Genomic DNA, 15654 nt, shown 5'->3' with positions numbered 1-15654 from the left:
TTAAAAAGACGGTCCCCTTCACCCCGAGTAGTCCCAGTGGCGCAGGCTAAAACCCCCAAGTGCCGGAAACAAAAAAAATACCTTAACACAAATACCCGAGAAAGTGCTGCGGAAACAGCCCCGCCGCTGGCGCAGTGGTTATCGCACCAGACCGGTATTCTGGGGAACGTGGGTTCGGATCCCACCCGGCGGGCAGTTTTTCACCACTTTCTTTTCGACTAAAAAAATTCTTCTTCTCTTTCTATGACCCACTACAACCTCCCCTTTCTTTCCGAGGTTTTCTTGACTCGTAGCCCTTATTTCCTGTCTTATTTCACGGAGCCCCTCTTTTCCCATTTTCTGATTCGCTAGATGCTTAGCGAGGGCCTCTGTTCTGGCAGTCTTGGTGCCAAAGGAAGCTTGAGAGGGTTCAACGCTGGTCGACTACACTCGACATTTCGTAGAGACTCGACTCACGACCCGGGGGTTTAAAAAAAGGTCTCCTTCACCCCGAGTAGTCCGAGTGGCACTGGCTAGCCCCCTACCCCCCAGGGTACAGGAAACAAAAAAATACCTTAACATAAATACCCGAGAAAGTGCTGAGGAAACAGCCCCGCCGGTAGCATAGTGGTTATCGCACCAGACCGGTATTCTGGAGAGCGTGGGTTCGTATCCCACCCGGCGGGCATTTTTCACCACTTTCTTTTCGACTCAAAAAATTCTTCATCTGTTTCAATGACATACTATAACCTCCCCTTTGCTTTCCGAGGTTTTCTTGACTGTCAGCCCTTATTTTATGTCTTATTTCACGGAGCCCCTCATTTCCCATTTTCTGATTCGCTACATGCTTAGCGAGGGCCTCTGTTCTGGCAGTCTTGGTGCCAAAGGGAGCTTGAGAGGGTTGAACGCTGGTCGACTACTCTCGACATGTCGTAGAGACTCGACTCACGACCCGGGGGTTAAAAAGAAGGTCCCCTTCACCCCGAGTAGTCCGAGTGGCGCTGGGCACAACCCCTTAAGTGCAGGAAACAAAAAAATACCTTCACATAAATACCCGAGAAAGTTCTGGGGAAACAGCCCCGCCCGTAGCGTAGTGGTTATCGCACCAGACCGGTATTCTGGAGAGCGTGGGTTCGTATCCCACCCGGCGGGCATTTTTCACCACTTTCTTTTCGACTCAAAAAATTCTTCATCTGATTCTATGACCCACTACAACCTCCCCTTTGCTTTCCGAGGTTTTCTTGACTGTCAGCCCTTATTTTCTTTCTTAGTTCACGGAGCCCCTCATTTCCCATTTTCTGATTCGCTACATGCTTAACGAAGGCCACTGTTCTAGCAATCTTGGCGCCAAAGGGAGCTTAAGGATGTTCAACGCTGGTCGACCACTCTCGACATGTCGTAGACACTCGAGTCACGGCCCGGGAGTGAAAAAGAAGTCACCCCGAGTAGTCCAAGTGGCGCTGGCTACCACCCCCAAGTGCAAGAAACAAAAAATACCTTAACATAAATACCCGAGAAAGTGCTGGGGAAACAGCCCCGCCGGTAGCGTATTGGTTATCGCACCAAACCAGTATTCTGGAGGTCGTGGGTTCGGATACCACGCGGCGGGCATTTTTTCACCACTTTCTTTTCGACTCAAAAAATTCTTCATCTGTTTCTATGACCCACTACAACCTCCCCTTTGCTTTCCGAGGTTTTCTTGACTGTCAGCCCTTATTTTCTGTCTTATTTCACGGAGCCCCTCATTTCCCATTTTTTGATTCGCTACATGCATAGCGAGGGCCTCTGTTCTGGCACTCTTGGTGCCAAACGGAGCCTAAAAGGGTTCAACGCTGGTCGACTACTCTCGACATGTCGTAGACACTCGAGTCACGACCCGGGGGTTAAAAAGACGGTCCCCTTCACCCCGAGTAGTCCGAGTGGTGCTGGGCACAACCCCTTAAGTGCAGGAAACAAAAAAATGCCTTCACATAAATACCCGAGAAAGTTCTGGGGAAACAGCCCCACTGGTAGCATAGTGGTTATCGCACCAGACCGGTATTCTGGAGAACGAGAGTTCGGATCCCACCCGGCGGGCATTTTTTCACCACTTTCTTTCCGACTCAAAAAATTCTTCATCTGTTTCTATGACCCACTACAACCTCCCCTTTGCTTTCCGAGGTTTTTTTACTGTCAGCCCTTATTTTCTGTCTTACTTCACAGAGCCCCTCCTTTCCCATTTTCTGATTCGCTACATGCCTAACGAAGGCCTCTGTTCTAGCAATCTTGGCCACAAAGGGAGCTGAAGGGGGTTCAACGCTGGTCGACCACTCTCGACATGTCGTGGACACTCGAGTCACGCCCCGGGAGTTAAAAAGAAGTCACCCCGAGTAGTCCAAGTGGCGCTGGCTAACACCCCCAAGTGCAGGAAACAAAAAATACCTTAACATAAATACACGCTAAAGTGCTGGGGAAACAGTCCCGCCGGTAACGTAGTGGTTATAGCACCAGACCGGTATTCTGGAGGTCGCAGGTTCGGATCCCACCCGGCGGGCATTTTTTCACCACTTTCTTCTGGACTCAAAAAATTAATCTCTTTCTACGACCCACTGCAAGCTTCCCTTTGCTTTCCGAGGTGTTCTTGACTGCCAGCCTTTATTTTCTGTCTTATTTCATGGAGCCCCTCTTTTCCCAATTTCTCATTAGCAACATGCTTAGCGAGGGCCTTTGTTCTGGCAGTCTTGGTGCCAAAGGGAGCTTAAGAGGGCTCAACGCTGGTCGACTACTCTCGACATGTCGTAGACACTCGAGTCACGACCCGGGGGTTAAAAAGAAGGTCCCCTTCACCCCGAGTAGGCCGAGTGGCGCTGGCTACCAACCCCAAGTGCAGGAAACAAAAACATACCTTAACACAAAAACCCGAGAAAGTGCTAGGGAAACAGCCTCGCCGGTAGCGTAGTGGTTATCGCAGCAGACCTGTATTCTGGAGAGCGTGGGTTCGTATCCCACCCGTCGGGCATTTTTCACCACTTTCTTTTCGACTCAAAAAATGCTTCTTCTGTTTCTATGACCCACTACAACCTCCCCTTTCTTTCCGAAGTTTTCTTGACTGCCAACGCTTATTTTCTGTCTCATTTCACGGAGCCCCTCATTTCCCATTTTCTGATAACCTACATGCTTAGAGAGGGCCTCTGTTCTGGCAGTCTTGGTGCCAAAGGGAGCTTAACATTGTTTAATGCTGGTCGACTACTCTCGGCATGTCGTAGACACTCGAGTCACGACCCGGGGGTTAAAAAGACGGTCCCCTTCACCCCGAGTAGTCCCAGTGGCGCAGGCTACCACCCCCAAGTGCCGGAAACAAAAAAATACCTTAACACAAATACCCGAGAAAGTGCTGCGGAAACAGCCCCGCCGCTGGCGCAGTGGTTATCGCACCAGACCGGTTTTCTGGGGAACGTGGGTTCGAATCCCACCCGGCGGGCAGTTTTTCACCACTTTCTTTTCGACTCAAAAAATTCTTCTTCTCTTTCTATGACACACTACAACCTCCGCTTTCTTTCCGAGGTTTTCTTGACTCGTAGCCCTTATTTCCTGTCTTATTTCACGGAGCCCCTCTTTTCCCATTTTCTGATTCGCTAGATGCTTAGCGAGGGCCTCTGTTCTGGCAGTCTTGGTGCCAAAGGGAGCTTGAGAGGGTTCAACGCTGGTCGACTAGACTCGACATGTCGTAGAGACTCGACTCACTACCCGGGGGTTTAAAAAAAGGTCCCCTTCACCCCGAGTAGTCCGAGTGGCACTGGCTAGCCCCCCCCCCCAAGTACTGGAAACAAAAAAATACCTTAACATAAATACCCGAGAAAGTGCTGGGGAAACAGCCCCGCCGGTAGCGTAGTGGTTATCGCACCAGACCGGTATTCTGGAGAGCGTGGGTTCATATCCCACCCGCGGGCATTTTTCACCACTTTCTTTTCGACTCAAAAAATTCTTCATCTGTTTCTATAACCCACTACAACCTCCCCTTTGCTTTCCGAGGTTTTCTTGACTGTCAGCCCTTATTTTCTTTCTTAGTTCACGGAGCCCCTCATTTCCCATTTTCTGATTCGCTACATGCTTAACGAAGGCCTCTGTTCTAGCAATCTTGGCGCCAAAGGGAGCTTAAGGATGTTCAACGCTGGTCGACCACTCTCGACATGTCGTAGACACTCGAGTCACGGCCCGGGAGTGAAAAAGAAGTCACCCCGAGTAGTCCAAGTGACGCTGGCTACCACCCCCAAGTGCAAGAAACAAAAAATACCTTAACATAAATACCCGAGAAAGTGCTGGGGAAACAGCCCCGCCGGTAGCGTATTGGTTATCCCACCAAACCAGTATTCTGGATGTCGTGGGTTCGGATACCACGCGGCGGGCATTTTATCACCACTTTCTTTTCGACTCAAAAAATTCTTCATCTGTTTCAATGACCCACTACAACCTCCCCTTTGCTTTCCGAGGTTTTCTTGACTGTCAGCCCTTATTTTCTGTCTTATTTCACGGAGCCCCTCATTTCCCATTTTTTGATTCGCTACATGCATAGCGAGGGCCTCTGTTCTGGCACTCTTGGTGCCAAACGGAGCCTAAAAGGGTTCAACGCTGGTCGACTACTCTCGACATGTCGTAGACACTCGAGTTTCGACTCAAAAAATTCTTCATCTCTTTCTATGACCCACTACAAGCCCCCTTTTCTTCCGAGGCTTTCTTGACTGCCAGCCCTTATTTTCTGTCTTATTTCACGGAGCCCCTCATTTCCCATTTTTTGATTGGCTACATTCTTAGCGAGGGCCTCTGTTCTGGAAGTCTTGGTGCCCAACGGAGCTTAAGAGGGTTCAACGATGGTCGACTACTCTCGACATGTCGTAGAAACTCGACTCACGACCTGGGGGTTTAAAAAAGGTCCCCTTCACCCCGAGTAGTCCGAGTGGCACTGGCTACCCCCCCCCCAAGTACAGGAAACAAAAAAATACCTTCACATAAATACCCGAGAAAGTTCTGGGGAAACAGCCCCGCTGGTAGCATAGTGGTTATCGCACCAGACCGGTATTCTGGAGGACGTGGGTTCGGATCCCACCCGGCGGGCATTTTTTCACCACTTTCTTTTCGACTCAAAAAATTCTTCCTCTGTTTCAATGACCCACTACAACCTACCCTTTGCTTTCCGAGGTTTTCTTTACTGTCAGCCCTTATTTTCTGTCTTATTTCACGGAGCCCCTCATTTCCCATTTTCTGATTCCCTACATGGTTAACGAAGGCCTGTGTTCTAGCAGTCTTGGCGCCAAAGGGAGCCTTAGGGGGTTCAACGCTGGTCGACCACTGTCGACATGTCGTGGACACTCGAGTCACGGCCCGGAGGTTAAAAAAATGTCCCCTTCACCCCGAGTAGTCCGAGTGGCGCTGGGCACAACCCCTTAAGTGCAGGAAACAATAAATACCTTCACATAAATACCCGAGAAAGTTCTGGGGAAACAGCCCCACTGGTAGCATAGTGGTTATCGCACCAGACCGGTATTCTGGAGAACGTGGGTTCGGATCCCACCCGGCGGGCATTTTTTCACCACTTTCTTTCCGAATCAAAAAATTCTTCATCTGTTTCTATGACCCACTACAACCTCCCCTTTGCTTTCCGAGGTTTTTTTACTGTCAGCCCTTATTTTCTGTCTTACTTCACAGAGCCCCTCCTTTCCCATTTTCTGATTCGCTACATGCTTAACGAAGGCCTCTGTTCTAGCAATCTTGGCGACAAAGGAAGCTTAAGGGGGTTCAACGCTGGAAGACAACTCTCGACATGTCGTGGACACTCGAGTCACGGCCCGGGAGTTAAAAAGAAGTCACCCCGAGTAGTCCAAGTGGCGCTGGCTACCACCCCCAAGTGCAGGAAACAAAAAATACCTCAACATAAATACACGCTAAAGTGCTGGGGAAACCGTCCCGCCGGTAGCGTAGTGGTTATGGCACAAGACCGGTAATCTGGAGGTCGTGGGTTCAGATCCCACCCGGCGGGCATTTTTTACCACTTTCTTTTGGACTCAAAAAATTCATCTCTTTCTATCACTCACTACAAGCTTCTCTTTGCTTTCCGTGGTTTTCTTGACTGCCAGCCTTTATTTTCTGTCTTATTTCATGGAGCCCCTCTTTTCCCAATTTCTCATTAGCAACATGCTTAGCGAGGGCCTTTGTTCTGGCAGTCTTGGTGCCAAAGGGAGCTTAAGAGGGCTCAACGTTGGTCGACTACTCTCGACATGTCGTAGACACTCGAGTCACGACCCGGGGGTTAAAAAGAAGGTCCCCTTCACCCCGAGTAGGCCGAGTGGCGCTGGCTACCAACCCCAAGTGCAGGAAACAAAAACATACCTTAACACAAAAACCCGAGAAAGTGCTAGGGAAACAGCCTCGCCGGTAGCGTAGTGGTTATCGCAGCAGACCAGTATTCTGGAGGTCGTGCGTTCAGATCCCCCCCTGCGGGCATTTTTTCACCACTTTCTTTTGGACTCAAAAAATTCATCTCTTTCTCTGACCCATTACAATCTCCCGATTGTTTTCCGGGGTTTTCTTGACTGCCAGTCCTTATTTTCTTGTCTTATTTCACGGAGCCCCTCTTTTCCCATTGTCTGATTCGCTACATGCTTAGCGAGGGCCTCGGTTCTGGAAGTCTTGGTGCCAAAGGGAGCTTGAGAGGGTTCAACGCTGGTCGACTAATCTCGACATGTCGTAGAGACTCGACTCACGACCCGGGGGTTAAAAAGAAGGTCTCCTTCACCCCGAGTAGTTCGAGTGGCGCTGGCTACCACCTCCAAGTGCCGGAAACAAAAAAATACATTAACACAAATACCCGAGAAAGTGCTGCGGAAACAGCCCCGCCGGTAGCGTAGTGGTTATCGCACCAGACCAGTATTCTGGAGGTCGTGGGTTCGGATCCCACCCGGCGGGCATTTTTTCACCTGTTTCTTTTCGGCTCAAAAAGTTCTTCATCTCTTTCTATGACCCACTACAAGCTCCCCTTTGCTTCCGAGGTTTTCTTGACTGCCAGCCCTTATTTTCTGTCTTATTTCACGGAGCCCCTCATTTCCCATTTTTTGATTCGCTACATGCTTAGCGAGGGCCTCTGTTCTAGCAATCTTGGCGCCAAAGGAAGCTTAAGGATGTTCAACGCTGGTCGACCACTGTCGACATGTCGTAGACACTCGAGTCATGGCCCGGGAGTTAAAAAAATGTCCCCTTCACCCCGAGTAGTTCGAGTGGCGCTGGCTACCACCCCCAAGTGCAAGAAACAAAAAATACCTTAACATAAATACCTGAGAAAGTGCTGGGGAAACAGCCCCGCCGGTAGCGTATTGGTTATCGCACCAAACCAGCATTCTGGAGGTCGTGGGTTCGGATCCCACCCGGCGGGCATTTTTTCACCACTTTCTTTTCGACTCAAAAAGTTCTTCATCTGTTTCAATGACCCACTACAACCTCCCCATTGCTTTCCGAGGTTTTCTTGACTGTCAGCCCTTATTTTCTGTCTTATTTCACGGAGCCCCTCATTTCCCATTTTTTTATTCGCTACATGGTTAGCGAGGGCCTCTTTTCTGGCAGTCTTGGTGCCAAACGGAGCTTAAGAGGGTTCAACGCTGGTCGACTACTCTCGACATGTTGTAGACACTCTTGTCACGACCCGGGGGTAAAAAAAATGTCCCCTTCACCCCGAGTAGTTCGAGTGGCGCTGGCTACCACCCTCAAGTGCAGGAAACAAAAAAATACCTTCACATAAATACCCGAGAAAGTTCTGGCGAAACAGCCCCGCTGGTAGCATAGTGGTTATTGCACCAGACCAGTATTCTGGAGGTCGTGGGTTCAGATCCCACCCTGCGGGCATTTTTTCACCTGTTTCTTTTCGACTCACAAAAATTCATCTCTTTCTCTGACCCATTACAACCTCCCGATTGCTTTCCGAGGTTTTCTTGACTGCCAGTCCTTATTTTCTTGTCTTATTTCACGGAGCCCCTCTTTTCCCATTGTCTGATTCGCTACATGCTTAGCGAGGGCCTCGGTTCTGGAAGTCTTGGTGCCAAAGGGAGCTTGAGAGGGTTCAACGCTGGTCGACTACTCTCGACATGTCGTAGAGACTCGACTCACGACCCGGGGGTTAAAAAGAAGGTCTCCTTCACCCCGAGTAGTCCGAGTGGCACTGGCTACCCCCCCCCCCCCAAGTACAGGAAACAAAAAAATACCTTAACATAAATACCCGAGAAAGTGCTAGGGAAACAGCCCCGCCGGTAGCGTAGTGGTTATCGCACCAGACCGGTATTCTGGAGAGCGTGGGTTCGTATCCCACCCGGCGGGCATTTTTCACCACTTTCTTTTCGACTCAAAAAATTCTTCTTCTGTTTCTATGACCCACTACAACCTTCCCCTTTCTTTCCGAAGTTTTCTTGACTGCCAGCGCTTATTTTCTGTCTCATTTCACGGAGCCCCTCATTTCCCATTTTCTGATAACCTACATGCTTAGAGAGGGCCTCTGTTCTGGCAGTCTTGGTGCCAAAGGGAGCTTAACATTGTTCAATGCTGGTCGACTTCTCTCGACATGTCCTAGACACTCGAGTCACGACCCGGGGGTTAAAAAGACGGCCCCCTTCACCCCGAGTAGTCCCAGTGGCGCAGGCTACAACCCCCAAGTGCCGGAAACAAAAAAATACCTTAACACAAATACCCGAGAAAGTGCTGCGGAAACAGCCTCGCCGCTGGCGCAGTGGTTATCGCACCAGACCGGTATTCTGGGGAACGTGGGTTCGGACCCCACCCGGCGGGCAGTTTTTCACCTCTTTCTTTTCGACTCAAAAAATTCTTCATCTGTTTCTATGACCCACTACAACCTCCCCTTTGCTTTCCGAGGTTTTCTTGACTGTCAGCCCTTATTTTCTTTCTTATTTTAAGGAGCCCCTCATTTCCCATTTTCTGATTCGCTACCTGCTTAACGAAGGCCTCTGTTCTAGCAATCTTGGCGCCAAAGGGAGCTTAAGCATGTTCAACGCTGGTCGACCACTCTCGACATGTCGTAGACACTCGAGTCACGGCCCGGGAGTGAAAAAGAAGTCACCCCGAGTAGTCCAAGTGGCGCTGGCTACCACCCCCAAGTGCAAGAAACAAAAAATACCTTAACATAAACACCCGAGAAAGTGCTGGGGAAACAGCCCCGCCGGTAGCGTATTGGTTATCGCACCAAACCAGTATTCTGGAGGTCGTGGGTTCGGATCCCACACGGCGGGCATTTTTTCACCACTTTCTTTTCGAATCAAAAAATTCTTCATCTGTTTCAATAACCCACTACAACCTCTCCTTTGCTTTCCGAGGTTTTCTTGGCTGTCAGCCCTTATTTTCTGTCTTATTTCACGGAGCCCCTCATTTCCCATTTTCTGATTCCCTGCATGCTTAACGAAGGCCTGTGTTCTAGCAGTCTTGGCGCCAAAGGGAGCCTAAGGGGGTTCAACGCTGGTCGACCACTGTCGACATGTCGTGGACACTCGAGTCACGGCCCGGGAGGTAAAAAAAAATGTCCCCTTCACCCCGAGTAGTTCGAGTGGCGCTGGATACCACCCTCAAGTGCAGGAAACAAAAAAATACCTTCACATAAATACCCGAAAAAGTTCTGGCGAAACAGCCCCGCTGGAAGCATAGTGGTTATGGCACCATACCAGTATTCTGGAGGTCGTGGGTTCAGATCCCAACCTGCGGGCATTTTTTCACCTGTTTCTTTTCGACTAAAAAAATTCTTCATCTCTTTCTATGACCCACTACAACCTCCCGATTGCTTTCCGAGGTTTTCTTGACTGCCAGTCGTTATTTTCTTGTCTTATTTCACGGAGCCCCTCTTTTCCCATTGTCTGATTCGCTACATGCTTAGCGAGGGCCTCGGTTCTGGAAGTCTTGGTGCCAAAGGGAGCTTGAGAGGGTTCAACGCTGGTCGACTACTCTCGACATGTCGTAGAGACTCGACTCACGACCCGGGGGTTAAAAAGAACGTCTCCTTCACCCCGAGTAGTCCGAGTGGCACTGGCTACCCCCCCCCCCCAAGTACAGGAAACAAAAAAATACGTTAACATAAATACCCGAGAACGTGCTAGGGAAACAGCCCCGCCGGTAGCGTAGTGGTTATCGCACCAGACCGGTATTCTGGAGAGCGTGGGTTCGTATCCCACCCGGCGGGCATTTTTCACCACTTTCTTTTCAACTCAAAAAATTCTTCTTCTGTTTCTATGACCCACTACAACCTCCCCTTTCTTTCCGAAGTTTTCTTGACTGCCAGCGCTTATTTTCTGTCTCAATTCACGGAGCCCCTCATTTCCCATTTTCTGATAACCTACATGCTTAGAGAGGGCCTCTGTTCTGGCAGTCTTGGTGCCAAAGGGAGCTTAAGGATGTTCAACGCTGGTCGACCACTCTCGACATGTCGTAGACACTCGAGTCACGGCCCGGGAGTTAAAAAGAAGTCACCCCGAGTAGTCCAAGTGGCGCTGGCTACCACCCCCAAGTGCAAGAAACAAAAAATACCTTAACATAAATACCCGAGAAAGTGCTGGGGAAACAGCCCCGCCGGTAGCGTATTGGTTATCGCACCAAACCAGTATTCTAGAGGTCGTGGGTTCGGATCCCACCCGGCGGGCATTTTTTCACCACTTTCTTTTCGACTCAAAAAGTTCTTCATCTGTTTCAATGACCCACTACAACCTCCCCTTTGCTTTCCGAGGTTTTCTTGACTGTCAGCCCTCTTTTTCTGTCTTATTTCACGGAGCCCCTCATTTCCCATTTTTTTATTCGCTACATGGTTAGCGAGGGCCTCTTTTCTGGCAGTCTTGGTGCCAAACGGACCTTAAGAGGGTTCAACGCTGGCCGACTGCTCTCGACATGTCGTAGACACTCGAGTCACGACCCGGGGGTAAAAGAATGCCCCCTTCACCCCGAGTAGTTCGAGTGGCGCTGGCTACCACCCTCAAGTGCACGAAACAAAAAAATACCTTCACATAAATACCCGAGAAAGTTCTGGCGAAACAGCCCCGCTGGTAGCATAGTGGTTATTGCACCAGACCAGTATTCTGGAGGTCGTGGGTTCAGATCCCACCCTGCGGGCATTTTTTCACCTGTTTCTTTTCGACTCACAAAAATTCATCTCTTTCTCTGACCCATTACAACCTCCCGATTGCTTTCCGAGGTTTTCTTGACTGCCAGTCCTTATTTTCTTGTCTTATTTCACGGAGCCCCTCTTTTCCCATTGTCTGATTCGCTACATGCTTAGCGAGGGCCTCGGTTCTGGAAGTCTTGGTGCCAAAGGGAGCTTGAGAGGGTTCAACGCTGGTCGACTACTCTCGACATGTCGTAGAGACTCGACTCACGACCCGGGGGTTAAAAAGAAGGTCTCCTTCACCCCGAGTAGTCCGAGTGGCACTGGCTACCCCCCCCCCCAAGTACAGGAAACAAAAAAATACCTTAACATAAATACCCGAGAAAGTGCTAGGGAAACAGCCCCGCCGGTAGCGTAGTGGTTATCGCACCAGACCGGTATTCTGGAGAGCGTGGGTTCGTATCCCACCCGGAGGGCATTTTTCACCACTTTCTTTTCGACTCAAAAAATTCTTCTTCTGTTTCTATGACCCACTACAACCTTCCCCTTTCTTTCCGAAGTTTTCTTGACTGCCAGCGCTTATTTTCTGTCTCATTTCACGGAGCCCCTCATTTCCCATTTTCTGATAACCTACATGCTTAGAGAGGGCCTCTCTTCTGGCAGTCTTGGTGCCAAAGGGAGCTTAACATTGTTCAATGCTGGTCGACTTCTCTCGACATGTCCTAGACACTCGAGTCACGACCCGGGGGTTAAAAAGACGGCCCCCTTCACCCCGAGTAGTCCCAGTGGCGCAGGCTACAACCCCCAAGTGCCGGAAACAAAAAAATACCTTAACACAAATACCCGAGAAAGTGCTGCGGAAACAGCCTCGCCGCTGGCGCAGTGGTTATCGCACCAGACCGGTATTCTGGGGAACGTGGGTTCGGACCCCACCCGGCGGGCAGTTTTTCACCTCTTTCTTTTCGACTCAAAAAATTCTTCATCTGTTTCTATGACCCACTACAACCTCCCCTTTGCTTTCCGAGGTTTTCTTGACTGTCAGCCCTTATTTTCTTTCTTATTTCAAGGAGCCCCTCATTTCCCATTTTCTGATTCGCTACCTGCTTAACGAAGGCCTCTGTTCTAGCAATCTTGGCGCCAAAGGGAGCTTAAGCATGTTCAACGCTGGTCGACCACTCTCGACATGTCGTAGACACTCGAGTCACGGCCCGGGAGTGAAAAAGAGTCACCCCGAGTAGTCCAAGTGGCGCTGGCTACCACCCCCAAGTGCAAGAAACAAAAAATACCTTAACATAAACACCCGAGAAAGTGCTGGGGAAACAGCCCCGCCGGTAGCGTATTGGTTATCGCACCAAACCAGTATTCTGGAGGTCGTGGGTTCGGATCCCACACGGCGGGCATTTTTTCACCACTTTCTTTTCGAATCAAAAAATTCTTCATCTGTTTCAATAACCCACTACAACCTCCCCTTTGCTTTCCGAGGTTTTCTTGGCTGTCAGCCCTTATTTTCTGTCTTATTTCACGGAGCCCCTCATTTCCCATTTTCTGATTCCCTGCATGCTTAACGAAGGCCTGTGTTCTAGCAGTCTTGGCGCCAAAGGGAGCCTAAGGGGGTTCAACGCTGGTCGACCACTGTCGACATGTCGTGGACACTCGAGTCACGGCCCGGGAGGTAAAAAAAAATGTCCCCTTCACCCCGAGTAGTTCGAGTGGCGCTGGATACCACCCTCAAGTGCAGGAAACAAAAAAATACCTTCACATAAATACCCGAAAAAGTTCTGGCGAAACAGCCCCGCTGGAAGCATAGTGGTTATGGCACCATACCAGTATTCTGGAGGTCGTGGGTTCAGATCCCAACCTGCGGGCATTTTTTCACCTGTTTCTTTTCGACTCAAAAAATTCTTCATCTCTTTCTATGACCCACTACAACCTCCCGATTGCTTTCCGAGGTTTTCTTGACTGCCAGTCGTTATTTTCTTGTCTTATTTCACAGAGCCCCTCTTTTCCCATTGTCTGATTCGCTACATGCTTAGCGAGGGCCTCGGTTCTGGAAGTCTTGGTGACAAAGGGAGCTTGAGAGGGTTCAACGCTGGTCGACTACTCTCGACATGTCGTAGAGACTCGACTCACGACCCGGGGGTTAAAAAGAACGTCTCCTTCACCCCGAGTAGTCCGAGTGGCACTGGCTACCCCCCCCCCCCCAAGTACAGGAAACAAAAAAATACGTTAACATAAATACCCGAGAACGTGCTAGGGAAACAGCCCCGCCGGTAGCGTAGTGGTTATCGCACCAGACCGGTATTCTGGAGAGCGTGGGTTCGTATCCCACCCGGCGGGCATTTTTCACCACTTTCTTTTCAACTCAAAAAATTCTTCTTCTGTTTCTATGACCCACTACAACCTCCCCTTTCTTTCCGAAGTTTTCTTGACTGCCACCGCTTATTTTCTGTCTCAATTCACGGAGCCCCTCATTTCCCATTTTCTGATAACCTACATGCTTAGAGAGGGCCTCTGTTCTGGCAGTCTTGGTGCCAAAGGGAGCTTAAGGATGTTCAACGCTGGTCGACCACTCTCGACATGTCGTAGACACTCGAGTCACGGCCCGGGAGTTAAAAAGAAGTCACCCCGAGTAGTCCAAGTGGCGCTGGCTACCACCCCCAAGTGCAAGAAACAAAAAATACCTTAACATAAATACCCGAGAAAGTGCTGGGGAAACAGCCCCGCCGGTAGCGTATTGGTTATCGCACCAAACCAGTATTCTGGAGGTCGTGGGTTCGGATCCCACCCGGCGGGCATTTTTTCACCACTTTCTTTTCGACTCAAAAAGTTCTTCATCTGTTTCAATGACCCACTACAACCTCCCCTTTGCTTTCCGAGGTTTTCTTGACTGTCAGCCCTCTTTTTCTGTCTTATTTCACGGAGCCCCTCATTTCCCATTTTTTTATTCGCTACATGGTTAGCGAGGGCCTCTTTTCTGGCAGTCTTGGTGCCAAACGGAGCTTAAGAGGGTTCAACGCTGGTCGACTGCTCTCGACATGTCGTAGACACTCGAGTCACGACCCGGGGGTAAAAGAATGCCCCCTTCACCCCGAGTAGTTCGAGTGGCGCTGGCTACCACCCTCAAGTGCACGAAACAAAAAAATACCTTCACATAAATACCCGAGAAAGTTCTGGCGAAACAGCCCCGCTGGTAGCATAGTGGTTATTGCACCAGACCAGTATTCTGGAGGTCGTGGGTTCAGATCCCACCCTGCGGGCATTTTTTCACCTGTTTCTTTTCGACTAAAAAAATTCTTCATCTCTTTCTATGACCCACTACAAGCTCCCCTTTGCTTCTGAGGTTTTCTTGACTGCCAGCCCTTATTTTCTGTCTTATTTCACGGAGCCCCTCATTTCCCATTTTTTGATTGGCTGCATTCTTAGCGAGGGCCTCGGTTCTGGCAGTCTTGGTGCCAAACGGAGCTTAAGAAGGTTCAACGCTGGTCGACTACTCTCGACATGTCGTAGAAACTCGACTCACGACCCGGGGGTTTAAAAAAGGTCCCCTTCACCCCGAGTAGTCCGAGTGGCACTGGCTACCCCCCCCCCCCAAGTACAGGAAACAAAAAAATACCTTCACATAAATACCCGAGAAAGTTCTGGGGAAATCGCCCCGCTGGTAGCATAGTGGTTATCGCACCAGACCGGTATTTTGGAGGACGTGGGTTCGGATCCCACCCGGCGGGCATTTTTTCACCACTTTCTTTTCGACTCAAAAAATTCTTCATCTGTTTCAATGACGCACTACAACCTCCCCTTTGCTTTCCGAGGTTTTCTTGACTGTCAGCCCTTATTTTCTGTCTTATTTCACGGAGCCCCTCATTTCCCATTTTCTTATTTCCTACATGCTTAACGAAGGCCTGTGTTCTAGCAGTCTTGGCGCCAAAGGGAGCCTAAGGGGGTTCAACGCTGGTCGACCACTGTCGACATGTCGTGGACACTCGAGTCACGGCCCGGGAGTAAAAAAAATGTCTCCTTCACCCCGAGTAGTCCGAGTGGCGCTGGGCACAACCCCTTAAGTGCAGGAAACAAAAAAATACCTTCACATAAATACCCGAGAAAGTTCTGGGGAAACAGCCCAACTGGTAGCATATAGGTTATCGCACCAGACCGGTATTCTGGAGAACGTGGGTTCGAATCCCACCCGGCGAGCATTTTTTCACCACTTTCTTTCCGACTCAAAAAATTCTTCATCTGTTTCTATGACCCACTACAACCTCCCCCTTGCTTTCCGAGGTTTTTTTACTGTCAGCCCTTATTTTCTGTCTTACTTCAAAGAGCCCCTCCTTTCCCATTTTCTGATTCGCTACATGCTTAACGAAGGCCTCTGTTCTAGCAATCTTGGCGACAAAGGGAGCTTAAGGGGGTTCAACGCTGGTCGACCACTCTCGACATGTCGTGGACACTCGAGTCACGGCCCGGGACTTAAAAAGAAGTCACCCCGAGTAGTCCAAGTGGTGCTGGCTACCACCCCCAAGTGCAGGAAACAAAAAATACCTTAACATAAATACACGCTAAAGTGCTGG

The 15654-nt window shown here is 49.8% G+C and overlaps 6 non-coding genes across 6 annotated transcripts; all 6 read left to right on the top strand.

The window, feature by feature from the left end:
* The first annotated feature begins 6845 nt into the window (after positions 1–6845).
* On the top strand, positions 6846–6918 carry Trnat-agu (transfer RNA threonine (anticodon AGU)). Its single transcript has one exon. It is a non-coding gene; the product is annotated as a tRNA-Thr (tRNA).
* A 390-nt stretch (positions 6919–7308) lies between these two features.
* On the top strand, positions 7309–7381 carry Trnaa-agc (transfer RNA alanine (anticodon AGC)). The gene has a single exon. It is a non-coding gene; the product is annotated as a tRNA-Ala (tRNA).
* A 392-nt stretch (positions 7382–7773) lies between these two features.
* Positions 7774–7846, top strand: Trnat-agu (transfer RNA threonine (anticodon AGU)). The gene has a single exon. It is a non-coding gene; the product is annotated as a tRNA-Thr (tRNA).
* Positions 7847–11024: 3178 nt separating this feature from the next.
* On the top strand, positions 11025–11097 carry Trnat-agu (transfer RNA threonine (anticodon AGU)). The gene has a single exon. It is a non-coding gene; the product is annotated as a tRNA-Thr (tRNA).
* Positions 11098–13809: 2712 nt separating this feature from the next.
* Positions 13810–13882, top strand: Trnat-agu (transfer RNA threonine (anticodon AGU)). Its single transcript has one exon. It is a non-coding gene; the product is annotated as a tRNA-Thr (tRNA).
* A 391-nt stretch (positions 13883–14273) lies between these two features.
* Trnat-agu (transfer RNA threonine (anticodon AGU)) lies at positions 14274–14346 on the top strand. The gene has a single exon. It is a non-coding gene; the product is annotated as a tRNA-Thr (tRNA).
* Positions 14347–15654: the final 1308 nt, after the last annotated feature.

The sequence above is a fragment of the Haemaphysalis longicornis genome, unplaced genomic scaffold (assembly GCF_048455015.1).
Source record: "Haemaphysalis longicornis isolate Haplotype H1 unplaced genomic scaffold, Haemaphysalis longicornis Haplotype H1 scaffold_11, whole genome shotgun sequence".
Classification (NCBI taxonomy): domain Eukaryota; kingdom Metazoa; phylum Arthropoda; class Arachnida; order Ixodida; family Ixodidae; genus Haemaphysalis; species Haemaphysalis longicornis.
Note: the sequence above shows the minus strand (reverse complement) of the source record. Positions and strands in the feature narration are given on the sequence as shown.